This window comes from Protopterus annectens, chromosome 3.part0 (assembly GCF_019279795.1).
Source record: "Protopterus annectens isolate FY-2018-M chromosome 3.part0, PAN1.0, whole genome shotgun sequence".
In the NCBI taxonomy this organism is placed as follows: Eukaryota; Metazoa; Chordata; order Ceratodontiformes; family Protopteridae; genus Protopterus; species Protopterus annectens.
This window is the reverse complement of record NC_056731.1, coordinates 714,207,009-714,231,830: the sequence shown is the minus strand read 5'-3', so window position 1 is coordinate 714,231,830 and position 24,822 is coordinate 714,207,009.

The window sequence follows — 24,822 nt, the reverse complement described above, 5'->3', positions numbered from 1 at the left end:
GTGATTAGTTTATGGTCTGATCTAACCAGTGATGGGTTGACCTCTGGTGTGGAACACCTGTCACCCAGGTTGGTGATGACCAGGTCCAATATGTTTTCACCTCTGGTAGGGGAGTTTACCAGCTGATCTAGGGCATTTCAGTTGATAAATTCCAGGAAGCGCTGGACCTGGGAGTTTGTACTTGAGTAGTTTTCCCAGTTAATGGTAGGGTAATTGAAATCGCCCAATATCAGGGTGTTCGGTAGGACCATCATGTTTTCCAGTGTCTCCCGAAAGGTGGATTGGTGGTCCTGGGTCATGGAGGGTGATCTGTAGCAGGCCACAATTTGCATTGCAGATTTGCCTGATGTTAGTTGCACATGGATGATCTCGGAGGTATCATGCTGCGCCACTAACCTGGAGATGTAGGTATCCTTGATGAATATGGATACACCCCCTCCTTTTGTGTTTCGGTCCATGTTCTGTGGCTGAAATGTGTGGTATGAGTTGTAGCCCGGTAGTACTGGGGTGCTCTGTGGAGCCTTGGACCAGGTTTCAGTTACTGCACAGATGTCGATGTTCTCCATACTGAGGAGTGCTTTGAGCGCATGCATTTTGAGATTTAAACTCCTGGTGTTGAGTAGCATAACCCTCATTTTTTTATTTGTGCTGTTTACAGAAGTGGGTTTGACTTTTGAGCCTTGCCTAAAAAAGGCACTATGGGGGCAGCAAGAGTCTTGGCCAGTATTTGAAAGCCTAGGGGTGACAGGTGCAAGCCATCTCTTGCGAAGCAACCAGGCCTGTTGAGCATGTCGTCCAAGGCTGACAGACACTAGATCCCGTTTGAATGACACCATAAGCTTAGCCAGTTGTTGAAATTGATCATTTTGTTTATACTGCGGTATCATTCTTGTTGAGGGCAGGATGCTACTCAGGGTCAGGGTCATATCAGCCTGGGCTACATGATCATAGAGCTCTTCCATGTCTCTTTTCATGTAGTCCAGGGAGGTATGTCTCAGGTCATTCACACCAACATGAACAATGACAGAGTCATATTTGTACTTGTTCTGGAGTGACCTGAGTGCTTGTGGTATGTGGCGGATTCTGGCTCCCGACAGGCAGCTAACAGTAACCTTCTCCTTGTCCAGCCTAGTGAGTGGGACGTCAGTGTGCCTGACTATAGAGTCGCCTATTACTAGTTGTTCGGTATGTTATTTCGCCTTAAGGGCTGTGTTTGTGCGGCACATTGATTTTGTGTTTTATGTGTTGTCTGGTTTGTGATAGAAGTGCAGGTTTTTTGGGTGTCTGCTTTGGAGGTCTGTGATGCCTTTGCAGGTTTTTATTTAGAGCCTCCGCGTATGATTTAGTGTATTTATGTGTATTTTTTGCCAGTACTGGTTTAGTATGTCTATGTGAGGCTGGATGTGTGGTGCAAGTGTTAACCTTCACCTCATGACTGCTTGTTCCAGTCTTGGGTGGAGACAGCTTAGCCTCCAATTTAGCTATCTAATTGCATCTCACACATATGTTAATGTTTTGTGGTAGGAGGAGAAATTGTCTGTGTACATGAGGCAGTTGTAACATTGCCTCAGGATACCCAGGTTCATCAGCTGAACTGGAGAGTATACCTGAAATTGCCCTTTGGTCATGTCTGAATAGTAGGGTGAGCTGCTTAGTCGCTTGGTTGGTGAGGGGTGAATAATGAGCCTTGCCCTGCTGGGCAATTAGGTGTCGGGGTATATTAGTGCTTGCTATTAGGTCTGAGAAAGTGCTGGAGTGTATGATGCTTTTTAAGTGCTTAGGTTGAGAGTTAGTCTACTTTCAAGGAAAAACTGAAGAGGAGACTTGGTGGAGCTGTGATAAATTTAGCCCTAGCTAACCGGTGCTGCCCGGATGTGCAAAACCGTGCAAACGTGTTTTTTCCAGCAGGGAAATGAAAGAGATAGAAATTAGCCCAAAATGGCCCACAAACTACTAACTTCTGGGCTGGAACCACTCCTCCAGGGACAGATGGCTGCTCAAAGCTCCCTCTCTCACAGGTGATATACAGATAGATCTATATATGACCATATATATAATGCAATATACAGATGTATATAAATACATATATATGAATATATATGTGTATGTACATGTGCACATATATCTATCTACATATATATATATATATATATATATATATATATATATATATATATATATATATCCATATGTGTAAACATGACTGTTGTATATACTTTCCCAGATGTATCACACCATATTTGTCTGATATGCAACTATTTAGATATAACAACATACGTGATTCAACAATAATATCACTAACAAGTACTATGCCATTGTAGAAGTCATAGCAGTTGTTCAATACTGTTCAGTATGTATACTGACAGATATATTAGAAAAACAACAACTGTCTTCACAGCTGTGATGGCCTAGTGGTTAACTGCTGTGACTATAGGGTTGTGGGTTCAACATCTGCAAGGGCTGTTTATTTTGTTGCTGGGCAGGACAAGGGCTGTTGGATACAGAATGTTTAAGGCAGTTTTGAGCAACTTTAAGTGGGTTTTCGCAGTTTGGGTGATTATAAGCACTGCTAACATATGGTTAAATGTACAGCCACTTACACCATATAGGCTTCGCTTACCAGTGTACAAATCTGCTTAGCATTTATTTCGCAGCAATGCTGAAACCTGCTAAGCATGGCTCAGCCCTCGTAACCAGTGCTCACATTCAGGTCTAATAAAATAGCAGGGTAATGACATATTTAATAACTGTATTTAATGCCATGTACATAACATGTGTCTATGTGCTGTCATGACAGTAGCAAGAGGTGTGAGTCTACTGTCTGCGACACCTGAGTATATATGGCTTGTACAACACTCTTTTCAGTTTGAATGTGTTACATACATGGGTAGTATCCCAGGTTAGTCACACTAGCAGGTAGTGTATCATTACATTACTATTGTTGACAATGCTTTCCCACGTAAGAGTAGATTGCAGAATGTAGTACTGGAACCAAACACCCCTGCATTCAAAGATGGAATCTGAGTCCTCACTGTCATATTCCTGGTGTGTGAGCTGTGTCTCATTAAATATGTCCTACTGGATAGTGATCTGACATGTGGAAAATAACTGTAGACTACTTTGTGTATAACACATGTCAGTGAGGGCTGCTGTCATGTAGTAATGGAATACCTATTGGTGTCAGACGTCTGTCTATCAACATGCTCATCCTAATGCATAGCTAGTTGGCTAGCTGATGTCTGTCTGTCCTCTATACAAATGTGCAGATGTCAGGTATCCATCTTGGCTACTTACAGGCAGTCTATGCTTGTCTTACACTGACATGTCTGCCCAGCTGTGTAATGAAGGCCACAGCTAGGAATCCACACTCAGTACCACCACATGCCATGGATACCTCAACTACACTACCACAGTCAACAGAACATGCTTGGGTACAGGTCCTCAAGACAGACACTGACCATGTTATGTAATACATGTTGCATACATGTCAACTGGAACAACTCACTGGCCCTTTGCAAGAGGCAACCAGATGATTGGCTGGGTCTATATTAGAACACAGAACATTCAAAATGTCGAGTGTTCTAATATCAAACCTTAGTAATCGAAAAAAAAACATCGAAAATTCTGAACAGTGAAATTTTTCCTAGGGAAAAAATTTGCTGTTCTAAAACAAATGCACACAACACAAGCACACCAAACAAACAGCAATCCACACACATACATCTAAACTCTTAAACCTAACCCTACACTAAACTATACATACACCACTAACTATCCACTTACCTTAACCCAAACCCTAACCCTAAGGTCCGTCACTATCGCACAGTCACCTCACACGTGCTCTAACCCTAACTCAACTAACCCGCCCTAACCCACACGTTCACACAATCGCACACTTACCTGACCCGCGCCCTAACCCTAACTCACCTAACCCGCCCTAACCCACACGTCCACACAATTGAACACTAACCTGAACCGGACCCGTAACTTTCCACCAGAGCACTGAAAATACCAAAGCAACAGAAACGGACAACCAAATTCTTTCCCTAACAAAGAATTTGGTTTCCTGTTTCTTCGATATTTTCAGCGTTCACTCACTTGACATTTCAAATGTTTGGTGTTCTAATATAGACCCGATTGGCTGATGCATGTAACTCTCACCCTGAGGATCACCCCTGTGATATCTGTTGATAGATGGCCTGCTGGCACATGGCAGGTGGCATGATACCAATGTACACACATTCCCTACACTTCCCATCTCTCCATGGACAATAGCCTGGTACACACCTATGAACACCTGCACCGATGGACCCCAGTACTGACAAATGTGTATGTGTGCATTACTGAAAATATCAGTGTCTGTGTTGTTGTCGACCTGTAGTTGTCACACCCACTGCAACACCCATTGCCATAGTTAGATGTGGCTGCTGCTGTACCGGACATTACATGTAACTTGTTACACTCTTCTCTCTAAGGGCTACCTGGGGCTTGCAGTACCAGCACAACACTGTTGCACAAATGGGTTGATAGGCATGGGATACCCACTGAGTTCTGGCAAGTGTGTGTGTGTGTGTGTGTGTGTGTGTGTGTATTTGTAGGGTACAGCATTCTGAGGCCACAGTCTCCTCATACAATATGCCTTGCCACACAGTATTAAGGATAGTGATGTTGCTGACCATAGGAGTGCCATAACAATGCATCACCCTACTATCCCTATGGCATGTGCATTAGATGCATATCCCTGTAGTAGCACTTTTGGGATAGACAAGGGGTTGTATTGCAGTCCTGGTCAATGTGTGATGGTGGGTATGTCAGATTGTTATCATGGGTTTCAGTGCATACAATATCCACTGCGGGGTGTGGGTGCTGGGTATACTGTCTTTAAACCATGGTACCCCTGGTACATGTCCCATGTTCCACTGTATGGGGACGATTGTCACAATTAACCATACAGGTAACTGATAACACTATCCAGCCCAGTTATGCATGTGCTGTGTGCAAGTTATCTGTAACAAAATGGACACACTGACAAGGTAGTTAGCACTGATAAGCCCAGCTCTCTCAGATGTGTGTCTGACTGTTATGTGTTTGTCAATGTGTATATGACAGTATGTCATACTATGTATTGTCCATAAACAACCAGTACATCCCCCATTACCATACTGTACAGGCCTGTGGATGTTCTTCACGTAACATGCAACCTGGAACACACCTCATCCTAAAAGCTGTGTGGTGTGTGCAATTAAGGCTACACACATCAGTAGCACTACATACCTAGGTAGGGCTTCTAGTCCCAGTGCTGCCAAGTAAGAGTGTGTGTGTGTGTGTATGTGAAGGAATCTAGTACCGTTTGCAGACTATACATGTCCCAGGAGGTCATCTGTCTGAGAACTGCCTGGCATATGCTAACATTTCACAGGTATCATCCTGTGGAAATACATTCTATCACAACTAGTGATAGATGTGTAAATTCCCTCTTCCCCACTGTATAGGTGTGCAGTGATACTGGGGTTGGTATATATAGCTGGGTATGGCTCTTGTGGACACAGCCACCATCATTGCAGTTACTGTTGAGTGTATCCCTCGCTTAGCTGGCCGTAATACTGTAGAGCTCATGTTAACAGGTTACGTAGCTGTCTATCACACTATCAGCAGTTATACAGCACCTCTCACCCTCCAAAGGGTAGGGCTTTGCCACCCACACCAGCACACCTATGTTTACCGAGTTGAGGATTGCACTACATTGGGGAAGGGGACATATACCCTGCCAGTACCATCGTCAATGACATTAAACTAGTGGACTGCTTATTTCCCAATGTGTTGTTGTGCCTATTCTGTCTTGGTGGAATTACATAGGCTACAATGTGTTCCTTGCACAGGTACATGCATCCATATATACAGTACTCTTTGTGTATTGCATCAACACCAAAGCCTCTGCATGTGCTATACACAAACATGTAGCATGTACCACACAGTACACTTACCATTGTCCACTGTAGAAGGGCTGCTGAGAGCAGCCACCATGCACTCACCTGTATAGACCACCCCAGACCTATCAGCCATGTGGCACATGCAGCAACTGTTATACAGACCTGTGACATGTGTTCACAGCCAAAGTGTCACCACAGTGCCATACCCCTTGTAGGATACAACAGCAGACCATTCTCCTGCTGACACATGGACACCTACAAAACAAACGGAATACATTATGGAGACCACAATCACTCAGTGTTAATAACAGCTGTAATGCATCATGTCTGGACCGCTGCACTTTCTGACATGTAAGCATTAAACTTTACTGTTGACAACATGTTACACAGCATTACATTCGTAGTGCAGTCACCCTGTGCATCAGAACCATATTAGCCTGTCCCTGCATCGATGTTATGGATGACAGGGATGTGGCACAGGTATCATCATATGCACAGGGTGTGTTGGTTTGCCAGAGATCTAGGCTGAACCATACATTTGACACCATGTGTGTGTGTGAGGGTGCTTAAGTATTAATTTGGCCGTGGTGATGTGGTGTGTGTAGGTATAGAGTTTCCCTAGCTGTGTTTGTATTGTGTGTGAGTATGCATGCAGACAGTTCTGCCATGTGGCTGCCCTATACATGGGTTTTTTGGACAGCTGCAGACCATACCTGGCAGGGTGTGCAGTTCACTGTCTATGGCCACAGGCACGAGAACTATGGCTGCCAGGGGTTTCACTGGCACCACCAGGTACAAGCCACAATATGGTACTCTCCCCTGATGATGACATATGTCCGCTGGAATCGAGTCCCTCCTGGGACTGGCCAGGGCCACATGCATGTGACCTGCTGTGGTGTGGTGTAGACAGCATCCCCCCTCAAGTGCTGGGGCTGGTACTGCCACTATGGGAGTGGCTGTGTTCTGGCATGTCCACATCAACCTCCAACTGTTGGTGTTACTGGCATACTTCCATGTGGCCATCACACCATTCCCACCATATGCTCAAGCATGGACATTCCACGGTCGAGGATTCCCACCATCTCACCCAACCATCTATCCATGACCTCTGAAAAATAATGGAGGGCACCTGCAAGATCATGGATGTTGTCAGTAACAGCAGAATGAGTAGCCCTCTGCAGCCTCAGAGCCTGTCTGGTGTACCATTCCATACATGCCTGCGTCTCCATGGTGGCCTGAAATATGCGTCTGATGGTACCAGATGTGGGACTTCTGCCAGGGGCATGATGACCAGTAGGCCACTAATGAGCACACCTGTACATCTGCCTATGTGATACCCCATCGGACATCCGGCTATGGCTGCTGTGTCTAGACACATGCCATAGACACCACACTGTCCTGTCCCATGCTAGCAACTGCCAACTGTCCCTCAGCTATGGCCACTGGTGATGGGGTATGTATAGGCATTGTGACTGTGTGCGGGTTTGGGGTGGATAACAGTGGGATGTCAAACAATGGTGCAGCTTCAGCCCCTGGCAACCCTGCCTGTGCCTCAACACACCTATCATCATTTTCAGTGTATGAATGGACACCAGCATCAGATTGCCTGCAGTAGGGACTCTGACCGACCTTGCCACCTGTGAGGGGAAAATAAGAAATGCACTTTAAGACCTGTACATCATCGCTTAACAGTACACACACACACACACACACACACACACACACACACACACACACACACACACACACACACACACACACACACACACACACACACACACACACACAATCGCGTGCGCACACCCTGACATTCCACCATACTACTTACATGTCCCTGAGTTTACAGAATGTCCCTAGATTTTTCTCTTATTTTCCCCATCTTGCATCAGTCTAGAATAATTACAGTCAATAATACCAATCATTAACATATCATTCTTTTAATTGCTTTGAAAAGTGATCACAAAACATGACCTGTTACTCGATTACCTCTTTATCTTGATTTGAATCATTTTTCAAAGACTCCCTGATGCCATCCAGTGTTCACCCTGGTTTTGTCCATACATCTTGAGCATGACCACCATATGTTATGGGCTACTACAGTCAGTCAATAATGTCACGCACTGGAGTGTCATACGTAACTATTATTCAGCAGATGCAAGATCTGTTGCTCTATTAACTTTTTATGTGGACTACAGTAATATTTGGAAACACTCTCTGGTGTTTTCTAGTAATTCCCCAATGCATCGTTAGTGCTGCATATGTGGGTATTCTTTCACCTTTCTGCTGATTGCAATTAAAACAGTATCCCTGGTGTCTAGTTTCCCTTCCCAATGCATGTTTCATGCTGCAGACTTTATTATACTATCAGCTGTCCTGAGATTACATGTTAGAAAAGTATTCCTGGTGTCACATGTGTCTGTCCATGTCCATGTACTGCACGATTTCAAAGGGAAGTTGAGAGTTATGAACAACCCCACACTTACACATGTGCATACATGGACACACACACAAACACGCACACACATACACACATGAATTCTACATACACCAACCCCCTCCACTCCACCAGATAGCACTTAAAGACAGATTAACCCCCCACACATGCACACACTTACAGGTGAGGTTGCACAAAGATATTACACACAGACGTCTCATTACCCATCTGTCAACATGCATGTCATATGGCACACAACAACATGCAGTGCAGCTATAGTCAATCCCTGCTAGCAACATTATACATCTGTGATGCATGGGTTGTGTTAGTAGGTGATGCCCCTTCCCCTGGAACACACTTCACCCATGTACACAGCATTGCTGTGCACCTGTTCGGCACCCTGGCATGTACTGTGCACCATACCTCACATGTGTACACACCATTTCTGAATGTGCATATGTGTGTCAGTTATGTTTGCTCTGCTGCTAACAGCCCCTATGTGTTTGTCCGACACATACCTGGGATGATATGTGGACAGATGTCATTTGTGAATGCCTGATGTCTGATTTACAGATCTCATCATCAGCGGTGCATGTATGATCAATATAATACAATTACACTGACAACCTTCAAACCTTACCATGGCTATGGGGAGTGTATACATCCTTATTGATATGGTGCCCTCTTCCTTGATATGCCATGGGGACACATTACTGCATACGTTAAGATTACATGAACCTGATATGTGACATATGACCTGTGCAGTCAAATGCAGTGTCAAACAAATGTGTTAGCTGTGCAGATGCTGACTGAGATGCATACAGTTTGTGGGTGCATATGTGTGCATGCCCTTATCATGATGGTATGTTGCACCTACTGTTATGTGTACTACAGCAGTCACTATTTCAGGAAGGGGAATACTAGCATGGGTCATCTGTATTTGCCAGTATTTGGTCACTCTGCCCTACAAATGTTGCCCAACTCTGCATGATTGCATGGTCAACTCATGTGCACATCCCTTGGAGGTCACACAGTGCCGCCACTATTGCTGTGGAGTCAGGGTTATGTCTGCCACAATTCCTGACCTTGACTGTGTGCAGATACAGCCATTCCTAGTGAGTTTTGGATCTCTACTTCAGTGCACTGTTGTGTTTCATGATGACACCCGCTCCCCACTCTCAGTCTTTTTGCAGATGCTTGACAACTATGGCCTACACATTTGTCATTTTGCAGTGTCCTAACCTCTGAACACCATGTTACCGGCCTAGTCCCTGCTAATGAATGGCAAACATACAGGTGTACACTGGCACCGGCAAAGTACATATGGAGATGGTGGGCCTGATGTGGGGTGAGGTTTTGGTTGTGCAGCACATGTATCTTAATTGATACTGTCTGTAGGTTCCCAACATGGTCTTGGTACACCAGTACACATTGCAACTCATGCCTTTTGGGGCCCTTTGCTGTTATGCATACGCTACCTGTAGAGAGGCCTGGCTGATGCTTCCTGTGGTACAACTGTCCCATCTGATTCCCCTAACCCATGGGCCACACTTATCCAGAGTCCAGGCAATTGCCGACACAGGTACTGCACAGTCAGTACTTGCTAGACATTCCTGCAACTCCCTCAGTTTTGTAGTATGTTACTAGGCAGCCTGCATGATCAATTTGCAATGTGTCGTCATCTCTCTTGGATGGCCATCTGTTTATTTTCTACATTAATCCTGTCCCATACATCCTTGCCACATACATGACTGTCTGCACTGTTTGCCATGGTATATGCAATGGTGAGGTAAGGCTACATGTCCAACTCCTGGGTGCTACCTGTTGGGTATGGGATCCATTCCATGGCTTGTAAGATGTGTGCAAGCCACAACTGCCTCTTTTGCAGGTAAGTGGGTACATTTGATGACCAAATGTCTTGGACAGCAGACTATCTGTTGGTGTGACATTGAGGACCTGTACTTGCTGGAAGGTCCATACTCATGAAGAATGCATGCTGTCAGTACCTCAAAAGCTGTTTCCACAATATGTTATCTGGAGTGTATGCACACATATTCTTCCAGTGTTTGTGAGGGTATGTATTCCCATATTTGCTGTCCTAACATAGGATTCCATATTACACATTCATTGCTCATGTTAGGACCACATTGGAGGTTGTAAGAGTTGTGGAATGCAGTATTGTGATATGCCGTAGTGTATATCTGTAACAGTTGCCATTGTAATAGTGGTATATGCACTGTTGTAGCACTGTATAAGGGTGATATTTTAGACATATTTCTACTGTAGGCCATTTGTCCCACCATTATGTTTATCTCTGTGCACACATGATGCAATGACAGGTTGTTAGTTATATTGCAGGACTCTTACATACCCTTCAGATATGCCACCATGGTGACCACTATGATGCAGTGCAGTTAACAGCAACAATACGTGAACATGTATAGCATGCATTATGGGTAGGTGTGTTAAATGTGTGCATGGAATATACCATGGCCATAACATGACCGGTGTATTGGCAAACCTGAACAAACACCATACTCAACAGTTACAGACTGCTGCCCCAGAGGTATACAAGAGGGACCTACATAATTGTGTGAGACATATGATGTCAGTAGCCACATCTGTGGCATTGGTACAGGGTGGATGCAGCATTACAGTACATCAACAGTATAAACCCACAATACTACAGATTATGCACATCTGTTTATTATTACAATACAGCAACAGACTATATATCTATTTCATCTCACATATGCATGATCTAACTCTACAGATGCAGATGGATATGCAGCAGTGGTCGACTGATATGCCATGTGGCCTTACCTGCATGCTTCTCAGCCATTGTGTGGGTAGCACCTACCTCCACTATGCTGTCTGCTGGGTCTTGTGTTTGCTAGTGGGCAGGTGCCCCGAGGCTGGTGAGGAGCTCCTCAACATGTGTCATGGGGGGTTGGATGTCATGACCCCACCTGTTGCAAGCTGGTCCCCCCTAACAGCAGCAGCACGCTGACGGGCATGGCGGAGTAGATCAGTGCATCGATGTGCTCATAACTGCTATTATGCAGGCCAACATTGTTTACCCTGTGGACAAGATCGTTCCAAAGGGTGGTCCTCTCCTGCAGATCATGGGCTGTACGCCTGAACAGGGTGTTGTAGTGCTTCACCAGGTATGTGATGATGACAGCATTCTCCTCCGCTTTGTACATAGGAAGTCTCTTCTGGGCATATTGCCTGAAAGACATAAAGAGGGAAACAGGTCTGACAACCTCATACTGCAAGTATATCATAGTTGTTAATACACATCTCAGTCTCCCACCCACCATATCTGCAACAACAATCTAATCACAAAACTCAATATCTATGTTTACAGAAGACCTACCATTGGGACATATATCGTATTGTACAATATTTGTGCTATGTGTTTGTAGTCATGTTCCATGTTGAAACACTATCATTGGTGGCCTGTTAGGAACAATGTCACTTGCATGCCATTATATGCATGTGTTCTGTTTGGTATGTGACTGCTGCACATCTGTTGTTTTGTATTAATGGGGATATCTATGCATGCTGTTAGACATAATCCCAGAATGTGTGGACTATTACTACCCACATATGTTCTATAACAGTGACACAATAGCATGTTTGGGAAGCAGTTGCCAGCAGAACCACCTCTCCCACCTCATCTGGCCATGTTACCATTCCACATCACATCTAGGACCCACCCTTGGACTTCCTCATCTACTGGTCCTGCACTACCTTCAGGTGGAACCACCTCAGGGGATGGTGTTCACCCCCACCCATGGGAGCACACACAGACAGGATCCTGTCACCCAAAGTCAGGTCCAGGGTCTTTTGCATAGGGAGCTCCACAGAGGCTTGGTGGATGTGCTACAGCTCCCTGAGACCCTCAGTACACAATTACAGGCTCTGCATGCTCTTCCTGCTCAGCCTCCAACCCAGGCACCTTCATGGCCATGTAGATAACGTTGTGACTGCCCATGGGTGAGGACCTTGGTCCCATTGTTTCCATATGGGGGCTCATGGGCTTCCACATTCCATACAACACTCCCCGTCCAAGGTGTTTACCCACTACATGTGTCATATACCACCCCTGTATGCTGTCTTGTCTGTCTTCCAACCCAAACTACCTCCCCAAATATACCTGCTATCCTTCCTCAAATTACCAATCTCACCTTCACAAATAAGGGCAAAGTGTTCCCAACATGGTTCACACCTGACATAACTGCCCATTTTGCACCCACTTACTGCTGTAGATATATGTATATATATATATATATATATATATATATATATATATATATGTGTGTGTGTGTGTGTGTGTGTGTGTGTGTGTATTGATATTTGTGATGTTCCCTCACGCATATCGTGCAGCACTGTCATTCAACAGTAGGAGACATTTATCTCTATAAATATGTGTGTGTGTGTGTATGTGTGTGTGTATGTGTGTGTGTGTGTGTGTGTGTGTGTGTGTGTATATACATGTATATATATATATGTATATGTATATATATATATATATATATATATATATAATGTATGTGTAGATAAATATTATGAGTTTTGTATATATATATATATATATATATATATATATATATATATATATATATATATAAATATATATGTGTGTGTGTGTGTGTATGTGTGTGTGTGTGTGTGTTTGTGTCTGTATACCTGTAGACATATATATATATATATATATATATATATATATATATATATATATATATATATATATATATATATATATAGATATATATATATATATATATATATATACACACATCTATATATATATATATATATATATATATATATATATATATATATATATATATATATATACACACATCTATATATATATATATATATATATATATATATATACATACACATATATATATATATATATATGCACATATATATATGTATATATATAAACATTGTACATATTGTAAAATATGTAAGAAAATATTAAAAGAACATAAAAATTGTGAGCCGGTCACAATTTTTATATGTTCTTAGTATTCATCCCTTGCTAATGTATGGATTTAAGTTCCTACAGTCTAGTTTTTACCTATGTAGGATCTCCTAATTTTTATAACTTTTATGATTAGATGGTCTTATACCAAGTAGGTTATTTCCTTTTTTACTTGGTACATATTTTACTGAGTAGTAATTAATAGCTTTTTATTACATTTTCTTACATATATTTTTTACAATATGTACAATGTCTTTATGCATTTGTATGGTTGTGTTTATACACAGCTTTTTCATTACTATACTTGTTGACAAATGACATATTGTTGTCTTATCATTATCATTTTTTATGTCAAACATATCGTTTCATAAGATGAAGATAGATTTTTAAATGACATTCTGATGACATCACTTCCTTTTGCTGAGTATAAATGTTGTACTTTGTAATTTGATTTTAAATTTTCTCTGAGGAAGCCAAGCTAGTAAGCAAGGCTTAAAACGCTTAATAAATTTGCTAAGAAAACAACTTTTGGCTCTTTGTAGCAGTTTCACTACTGTTTCTATTTTGCTGGAGCAAGGTTACCGTGGTACTTTTTTACCTGTTTGTTGCAACTTGTCGCTTATATATATATATATACATGTATATAGATATATATATATATAGATATATATATATACACACACACACACATATATATATATATATATATATATACATATATATATATATATATATATATATATATATATATATATATATATATATATATATATATATATATATATATATATGTATAGGGTGCATTGAAACATCAGGTCCACACTCTCTAACTCTCCTTCCGGCACAGCTGCACTGTTCTGCCTTGCTACAACACAGATGGATGTCACATGTGGACACAGACTAACATTAGGGGGGTATATGTAGGGACAGATTGCAGGCAAGCTATGGCATTTGTGCATGCTACATTACACATTAACATGACTGTCCTGCAAGAGGCGGGCTCTGAAACTCACGTGTCCATCATACTGGCATTACTTCCACCACCAACTATTGAACACACTAATATACATGTCTTGCAATACACACACACTATGATGGCTTACATCTTGTTATTTAGTGCTGATCTGGATAGTTGACAGGTATGGCCCACTGCCCACAGGGACAGACTATTGTCCATAGCAGTTGTTCAGCTGGATATCGTTACAACAACACCTGATGGCACATATAAATCATTCCACATCATCTATCCCATTATTATGGACCAAGTACTGCATTCAATTACATGCATATAAGCCTCACATACCTGTTGTAGGAATGTCATCTCTTCTGGATACAGTTTGCTCTGACCCCTTGGTCAACTTGGGATGTCTGTAGGATCAGATTTTGAACTACTCTATATTTACTAGATGGCTGTTTTTTTTCTTTCTTTCTCTCTCTCTCTCTGTCTCTCCCCACTACATGGATTGAGCTGCTTTGAATAGATTGCAGCATGGATTTTGTAGGTGATACACTTGATCAGGTGATGGCCTCTGCACCAGTCAGTGTCCACCACTTGCTACCTGCATGCAGCCTCTTGTGTAGTACTTTCAATTACCACTGTCATGGCAACCCACTACTATAAATTCCCGAATCATGTGGGTGTGGTCCCTTTATCTTCCCTGTATGGAGGACATCCTTCCTGTGTGTGGGCAGCAGTGTTACAGACAGCAGGTAGCAATACCTCTTACAAGAGGACTTGTAGACACAGGCAAACTACATATTTGTATAAGGTTCCAGACCTACAGACAGTGTCAGTAGTGTTGTTATATGCATTGTATACCACTAGTGTTACAGGGTTTGTGTGTACATACTAGTTTAGCATGGAATGCAGTCTGTCTGCATAGCTCTCAACTGTGGGCCTATCCACATGATGGCTAGAGGATTGGCTATGTTTTGTCTGTCCACCACGCAGGTCTTGTCTCAGATATATCACTGGCATTCTGTCTGTTGAGTGCTATCAGTACGTCTACATCCATTTGTGTTTCTGACTTCATATTCCTGATTAAGGGTATGTTGCAACCCGTCCTGTATCCTGTAACACCAGCAACTTTCTCAGTGCATAACGACAATACTGCAAATATGGCACTGTGTTCCAGCCTCTGACCTCCACCTATATACCAGGGTTTGTACATATGTCATGCAGTAAGAGGTTGTGAAGTAGTGGCCTATGATTATGTTGTGCTGCCATTCCTGCCATCATTCCAGTAAAGTTGTGGTCCCCGCACAGATTGTGGGGTAGGGTCCATATATATGTGGGCTATAGCTGGACAAAACATATGCACCCTACCCTCAATCTGTGTGGGGACCACAACATCACTGGAAGGTCAGTGTATGCAACACTGTTATATGCCCCTGTAAGCCATTCTATGAGGGATGGGTATGCACCATATATAACCTAGACTGTTACAACATGTGAGGGATATCAGTAGTAAGACACCTTGAGGTATATGGCTGTAAAATTTTCATATATTTCACCTTATGAACATTGGTGGGCTACTACTTACTGTCATACAGACTGTTCTGTTTGTCAGTGTGATAGTGATTTTTTAAGTAAAGCATTGTTAAGTAACAGATACATCTTCATTGTGAAAACTTAATTATTTTCTCCCTAGGGGTTGAATACAGAGTGTAATTGGAGGCTGCTGAACTACATCTGCATTACTTACTGTTGACTGATTGTTATCTTCTGGCCCAGTGTTTCTTTACTGTTGTACTACTTGAAGGCCTTGGCCTGGACAGCAGCATATATTATACTTTTGGATTACTGTATAAAATGATTTGCTTGAGAGTTGCATTACTCAGTTAGTATGTATTTCAAACATCTAACATGCTATATGACATGGCATATACAACTGTAATAATACACAAATAAACATTTCTTATGTATGCAAACCTGTGTGTGGTGTCATATCCTTTGACTTCTCTGTGGGTATATGGTTCAAGTAATAATTGTCTTTTGTATGAGAGAATCATGCACTGTCCATTTTAAAAGGTGGCAACTGTAGGAATGCTGGCTTTTCAATATGCTGTGTACCCTCTAAATATGTATCTTCCTATACATATTTATACATAGTAATATGTGTATATACAAATATGTCTCTCTCTCTCTCTATATATATATATATATACATATATGTATCTGCATATATGTGTGTGTATATATATCATTGGAATGTTTACTATTTCCACATTGTACATTCCCTATGGTAGCCAGACTGTACTGCAGGATATGTTATTGATACTATCCTGACATCGTACAGGTGGGATGGATTGCTTTTAACTTCTTGTGGCTATGTTGTGTAGGGTCCTAGGTATGGGACTTGCAAGTGTTGGTATAGTGTTGCAAGGCAGATATGTTTGGCTGTGGGGGAGGGGATGATATCAATAATTACAAGAGGTACTTAGATTATGCCCCCTCACCCCGATTAACGGTGCCTTTGGTCATATATGTGTTTGTGGTGTTCTTATATATATATATATATATATATATATATATATATATATATATATATATATAATATATGTATATACATATATATATCTGCATATATATATATATATATATTGCTGTATACATATATATATATGTATATATATATATATATATATATATATATATATACATATATATGTAGACATATATATATATATATATATATATACATATATATATATATATATATATATATATATATATATATATATATATATATATATATATATATATATATATATATATATATATATATATATATATATATATATATATACAAACACACACACACACACACACACACACACACACACACACACACACACACACACACACACACACACACACACACACACACACACACACACACACACACACACACACACACACACACATATATATAACTACATTTCCTGTACTGTTGAATGACTCTGCTGGATGATATGTTTGTGAAAACATCAGTTATGTATATCTGACATGGCTTAGTGTTAAATCACTTTGGCTATGGTGTGCAGGGTCCTGAGGTTGAAACTTGCAAAGGCTGTTTATTTTGTTGCTGGGCAGAACAAGGGCTGTTGGATACAGAGTGACTAAGGCATATTTAAGCAGTTGTAAGTGGGTTTAAGCGGGTTTGTGTGATGGTAAGCAATGCTAACTTCCAGTTAAATATTTTTACACTCACCCTCTAAATTGCTTATCCTATGTAGGCATTGCTTACCCCTGCGCAAACAGGATTAAACCTGCTTACTGCTGCTTAAAAGTCCTTACTCCCACGCTAATTTCTTTAAAAGAAAAGAAAAAGAGTTGATAGGAAAGTGGTGAAAAAGGTGCACAAAGAGGGAAAGACAGTAGGAGAAAATAGCTAGGTATGTGCAGGATGTGTGTAGGGAAGGTCCATAGCTGCCCATTTCTTCTACAGCAACAGCTGAGCATATACACTGATTTGGAGGTAGATTTGGACACTCATACCCCTGAGAGAGGGGTGAGGACAACAAAAATATGTTGTGAAGCCGATTAGACCAGATTACATTTGTCCATTGGACACGTGTGCAAAATAGACAGCTATGTATGGAGTGAGATTTTTTGGGAACAGATTGCCCTTTTTTTTAAGGTGAGAGTGGTATGTTGGGGAGGGATAGTAGGTATATTTGAGGAGGTAGGTTGGGTAGGATGACAGACAAGACAGACAAGACAGTATACAAGGGTGGTATATGACACGTGAGGGGTAAACACCTTGGATGGGGAGGGGTGTTTGGAAGTCAGAAGCCCATGAGCCCCCAAATGGAAACAGTGGGACTGAGGTCCCCACCCATGGGCAGTCACCACTGCACCTTCATGGCCCTGAAGGTGGCTGTACTGGGGGCTGGGTAGGAGGGGCAGGCTGACCCTCTAGATGCACCATGCAGCCCTCAAGTTGGCGTAGCTGATCTCCGAACTCCCTGTGGAGCTTGCTATGCACCAGACCCTGGACCTGATGACGGGTGACAGTTTCCTGTCTGTGCTTGCTCCATGGGAGGGGCAAGCTCCATCCCCTGAGGCAGTTCCACTCGAAGGTGGTGCAGGACCAGTGGACACAAAGGTCCCAGGGTGGGCCGCAGACATGCTGTTGCCTGGTGCCATGGCCAGATGAGGTGGGAGAGATAGTTCTCAATACTTTCTTAGTCAGTGCTGTAATCTGTCATTAAATGCTGCCTAAATGTTAGAGATCATCACATTGATTTGCCAGGGGGACAGAGTAGCAAGCAACGGATATGGGCCAATTATCTGGACATTCTGGACAAATCTGTACAGTTGAGGGGTATGATTCTGCATACAGCTTACTACCACTCCCAGGATTCAAGCCATGGCCTTGTCTGCTAAAAATAAAACAGTGTACATCACAGTTGAGTGTGGTATTTAGATATTGCTGTGCATCTCTTCTCTGATTTCTGTCTATAAGTCTCCCGTGGTTTTACAATCTGCCCTTGTAATTACAACACTCTTATACAGGGATTCCTAGACAATTTTATTATGTAGCACAGTGTGGATGACAGTGATGAGTAATACATTATTATTCAGAGAAACTGCAACACTAACAATGCCATACAATACCAGACTAAACAGTACCAGACCAGGATTTCAATCTTTTATTTCCAGGCACAGTTTTCTTATCTGACAGATCTGTGGAAGGGATGTTTGTTAACACTAATTGAATGTTGCCACACATATTAACAGATTCCATGTTATTATTATGCACATACATCTCACTCTGTTACTGCACACACTCTGGCCATAGCTTCACAACATGGGGGTAGAGATGGGACATAATTTGCATATCACTCTCATAATATTTTGCCGAGTTGCTAGAGTGACAGGTTTGTTCTTATAGATATATTTCTGATGGTTATGATGTCTGACAATCAGTTGTATGTCATTATTTGCTGCCTAAATGTCTGGGATCATCCCACTGGTTTGCCAGGGGGACAGGGTGACAGGCAGGGAAATTAAGCCAGTTATCCGAACTATCTGAAAATATCTGTACAGTTGAGGGGTATGATTCTGCATGCAACTTACTACCACTCCCAGGATTTGAATCATGGCTGTGTGTGCTAAAAATACAACAGTTTACCTCTCTGCTGTGTGCGCTATTTGGAGTATGTGTGTCTTTTCACTGTTTTCTAAGTTTCTCTCAGTTGAACAATATGACCTTGTGATTACAACAGTCATATACAGACATTCCTACACATTTTATTTCTGTAGCACAGTGTGGGTAACAGTGCTTAATACAACAGTACTATTAAGAGAATGCAACACTATATTGCCATATGATACCAGAGTAAATACAAGCAGTCCAGGAGTTGGACCTTTATTGCCAGGCTGTTACCCTTTTATTTACATACAACCTATATGAGACTCTTCCTGCCATATTGTCTGGTTTATTCAGTACATCCCATACACAACACTGGTTTTATATTGGCAATTAACTTTCTACTACTTCTGGATTTATTTCTTATGACAGTACATGCAAGATTATTAATATCCTGCCGCGCGATGCAGCCTCTGCAGCCTACAGGCATGGGCTTCCTGTTTCACAGTCCACTCTGCTGCTGCTGTCAAAGACATATGAGGAATATTTAGCCATACCTATCCATAATATACATGAGCTGGGAATCATTAAACAGGTAGTAGAATGAGTACTTACACACTGCTGGGACATCACCCCTCTGCCTAGCTTCTTGGATCAACTGATCCAAGAGCTCCCTCTTCCTCCGTTTCAGGTCAGCATAGTGATGCCTGACCTACTCACCAGTTCTAGGGATGCCAGTGGCACTGGTGAGGTCATGGGGGAGATGGTCCCAGGCTTCTGATTTATACTGGGAACCCTGGTACTGGCCCTGCAGCAGTCTCTCTTCATGGTCTTTTACCAGGAGTCCTGCTATGATCTTTGACTCCTGGATGCCCCAGTGCTGCACCTGGAAGTACTATCCTTCACTGGCACCAGCCATAGTGCCTACAGGAGAAAGCTGCAACCAGTTATGAGATGTATTCCTGCCTGTGGGGTTGAAATAGGGACAATTTCCTGCACTTTGCCATGATTGGATGGTTTTGAGAATGCTAAGCTATGGGCAAACCTGCTTACCTTAGGTTGGCATTGCTTAAAGGGGTATACCAATGGGAAAATCGATTTAGCTGGGCTGTGCATTGCTTACACCTAGTAAGCAGAGGTGTGCAATGCTTAGCATTGCTTATTTTTAAATGTGCACACTATTTGCTGTTTGGCATTGATTTATCATTCATTACATGTTATATATTTGTTTAGTATCCATGATTCATGGGTAAGTACACTGTATGGGGTACTTGTGTTTATTGGGAGATTTCACCACTTTATTACAATGACACCTCACATCTGGACTTAATGCTGCACTCCAGTTCACATATATATGTTATGTAATAGTTTATACAATATAAAACTGTTTATAGATTCCTTTCACATGTAAATTATGATTTTGCTATAGTGAGGATCTGTTTGGGTATACTTCAATTTTTATGTACAGCTGTGATGGCTTACCGGTTAACTACTGTGACTATAATGTACAGGGTCCAGAGTTCAAGACCTGCAAGGCCTGTTTATTTTGTTGCTGGGCAGAACAGGGGTTATTGGATACAGAGTGATTAAGGCACTTTTAAGCAGTCGTAAGTGGGTTTGCATGGGTATGCATGACGTTAAGCAATGCTAACTTCTGGTTAAATATGCTTACAGAGTGTTAGCTTCAAAATTGCTTAACCTGTGTGGGCATTGCTTACCCCTGCTCAAACAGGCTTAAACCTGCTTACTACTGCTTAAAGGTTCTTACTCCCGCTTATCCCTGCACTAATTTAGACAGAAATGAAACATGGGTCTTGGGAAGGTGGTAGATTTGGACACTCTATGGATTTATCATTCATTACACATTGTAACTTCATTTAGTATCCATGATTCATGTGTACGTATACTGTATGGGGCACTTGTGTTTATCTGTGGATTTTACCACATTTTTACAATGACACCTCACATCTGCACTTAATGCAGTAATCCAGTTCACAAATATATGGTATTTATTAGGTTATACAGCAAAAAAATGTTCATATATTGCTTTCACATGGAAAATGGAATTTACTACAGTGAGGATCGAACTGGGAATGACTGCTCTGGTCACTAAACTATTGCAGTACTGCTTCAATTGAATGTATCTTGCTATTTATCTTCTTGCGCTATTTAAGCTACAGTATGCATAGCTAAACAATGAACAAACCTGTGCACCTACAGTTAAATTTAATCTGTTTGATTAAAAAATTCTCTAGTGTTATTTTCTATAGGAAGGGCAGATTACACTTATTGCTATGGATTCCTGCATGCATCTGCACATTTGGCAGACATTCTAGCAACCCCCCATACCACTCAACCTCTTCTTGCAAAATACCTTGACAAAGCTTGACAAAATGAGGTACAGCTAGGGATATATTTCAAATATTACTCTTATAAACTTAGGTAAGTTGCTAGAGTAACAGGATTTATTTTAATAATGTTTCTGAAGGATTTGGCATCTGGAACTCAAATGTATGCCATTATTTAACAACATCAATCATGACATCATCCCAGTGATTTCCTAGGACAAATGGGGTATAGGCCAACTGTATGGGTGAAAAATCTGGACATTCTGTGGAGATCTGTACAATTGGGAGGTATGCAACCCCCTATGAGCATTCCCACTCATTGTAATTGTCAAACAGCAATTCTTGAGTGCAGGGGCATGTGTAGTGTGAAAGCTCTGCTCTCAGACACACCCCTGCACTTGTCCACACTCCATGTCCATTTAGGAGCAGAGGCAGTACGCCTTCATTACTATGCATGGCGTGCTGCCGTGCTGCTCTTAAACGGTCATTTACATGCAGGAATAAACTGAATCCTGGGGATAGCTTTTTGAATGTTTGTTTTGTTTTCCTTTTTTGCTGGTAATCAAAAATCACTTTCTCCTTCTAACCTCATATAATCTTTGACTTAATTTAAAATTTTAGTGAGAGAGAGGGAGAAAGATCAATAAAGTAATGTATGCACTTCAGACTAGAAAAATGTTAAAAATAAATGATAATAGAAATAAAATAAAGACATGATAAAATGAGCAGACTTTGTATAAGATGGAGTCAGTTAATTAATAACAGAGTTTTGTCCTGTTGAATTGGATAGTAAAGGTTTTCAAGAAGATTTGGAATAGCCTTTAAATGCATTTTACATTGTTAAGTTTTAAACGGAAGTATAGACAAGAATATAGATAGAGTATAGTAATGAATTCATTAAAAGTGTGGTAGGACTGTGGATCCTGATGAGTGATATGATGTTAAACCAAACCAGCCTTTATAGATTTAAACATTAAAAATTAAACTTAGATAAAGGGAAAATCTTGGTGCAAGACTGTTTTTCCTGCAAAACAGTTTAAAATAATTTCAGCCTGACTTTAATTGCAGGCAGGACAGTAATATTTTACATTTAAATCTAAGGTCAGTTAGTTCAGAGGAGAAATTTGGCATAAAAACTATTTTTCAGTATTTTTAAAGCTATATTAAAATAAAAGACAAATCTGTTTGAATAATGAAATGCTTAAAATTCTGAATTAAAGTGTATTAATCACAGATAATAATGTGTATGCATGAGGTCTCTTATGAAAGCTATAAAACTACAAGTACAGATTAACTAGAATAAGGTATATTTTCCATTGGTTTGTTAGGAGCTGGAAATGGTGTCACATACTGTAAATATACAATAGTAAATTCATTATTTTAAGCTAACCATATTTATAGGCTTTATCATGCATATTTAGGAATGCAAAAAAGAAAATAATTAATCTAATTAAGCCACCCATAACTATGAAGAACACATAAACTACACTGTTCAGAAAGATTTCTGTAGATCTTAGGAAACCCAGGTAATCTGGGTGAAAGCACCTGTCTTGTGCCTACTTGGATGTTTTCTCTGTTGGAATAAAGTTTTTCATGGATTAAAAAGAAAAAAGTCTGTGAAACTTATTTGACAAAATGTATTGAATTGCTTTAACCTTTGCAAACTGTTCTCAACTGAGTGATTTGCCTCATACTCATTTATTGCCTCTGAATCAAGCTTACATTTTAACAGTATTTGTTGATCACCAAGTACTCTTTAGGTTGGTCTTCTTACTGACGCTCACCAGGTGGATAGTGTAGTCCATCAAAACTTGAGCATAAGGCAATTCCGGTAGCCTCTTAGTATACATGTTTTATATTTAATCACTTTCGTAGGTAGCAGTGTACTGTTATTATATTTCAGAGTTATGGTCCCCATTCCAAATATCCTGGGGAAGAAGAATTATGGACATTTTATTAATATCAAAAACTCTAAACAAAGAAAACATTGCAATAAAATAATCAGTTTTCGAATCTGTGCATCCATGTCTCATAAAAAGGATAACTTATCCACTTCATTTGTGTACTTTTTTACCTCTCAACATGTTTTTTTTAAACTTCACATCCTCGTCTTCATTTTATTTCTTATTGTATAACACTTTCCACATCTTTCTGTCAAGATTACATAAACACACATTGCATCTAAATTATTATCTTGATTGCTTATTTACATTATTATAATTTATATAAGCCATATGCTGTTATTTATACTATTCATTCTTAAATGCTCAGGAATTCTCCAGTCCTTTCCTGTTAAAATTGTCTATGTTAGTGTCATTTTTTGCACATTAATTCACATTGCTTTATTTTATTTCAAACTTTTTTATATGTCATTTAATTTTTGCTTATGTTTTATTTTGCAGTCTTCACAAAATTCCCATATTTGGTTCATAGGTTACCAACAGGGTTTTGGTTTTGTCCTCATTAATTTTATATTCTGACTCCATATCAAACTACAATGTTTATTAAACAATTTAGGAATGTCTACTTCTGGTTTTGTGATACATAGTATCACAACATTGACAAATAAAGCTAAATTTTGTCCTTACTTATACCTATCCCTCCCTCTAATGCTAGTAACATTAACTTCTACAACAACATATCCAAATTTAATGCAGTCAAAAGTGAGGACAGATGGCATAGTTGTCTCATTCTCCTCCCAATTTCTATTGTTTGTAACACTTTTGCATTTACTTTAATAACAGCATTTTTATCCTTTATAGATTTCTTGTAACAATTTAACATATTCCTGAGGAATCCCATCTTATGCATTATCTCCTACAAGTTTCCAGTGTCAAATAAATATAGATGGTTAAATGTTGGTGGGAGCAAGGTAGAAAAGTATATTTCTGGGAACGGTTGAAAGTAGAGGACTGAAGTATGGAATGTACAGAACTATGTAACAAATTTCAGCTAGGCAAGAGATTATAACATACAGGGGACTCCGTCAAATTTTGGGTGAGCATGATAC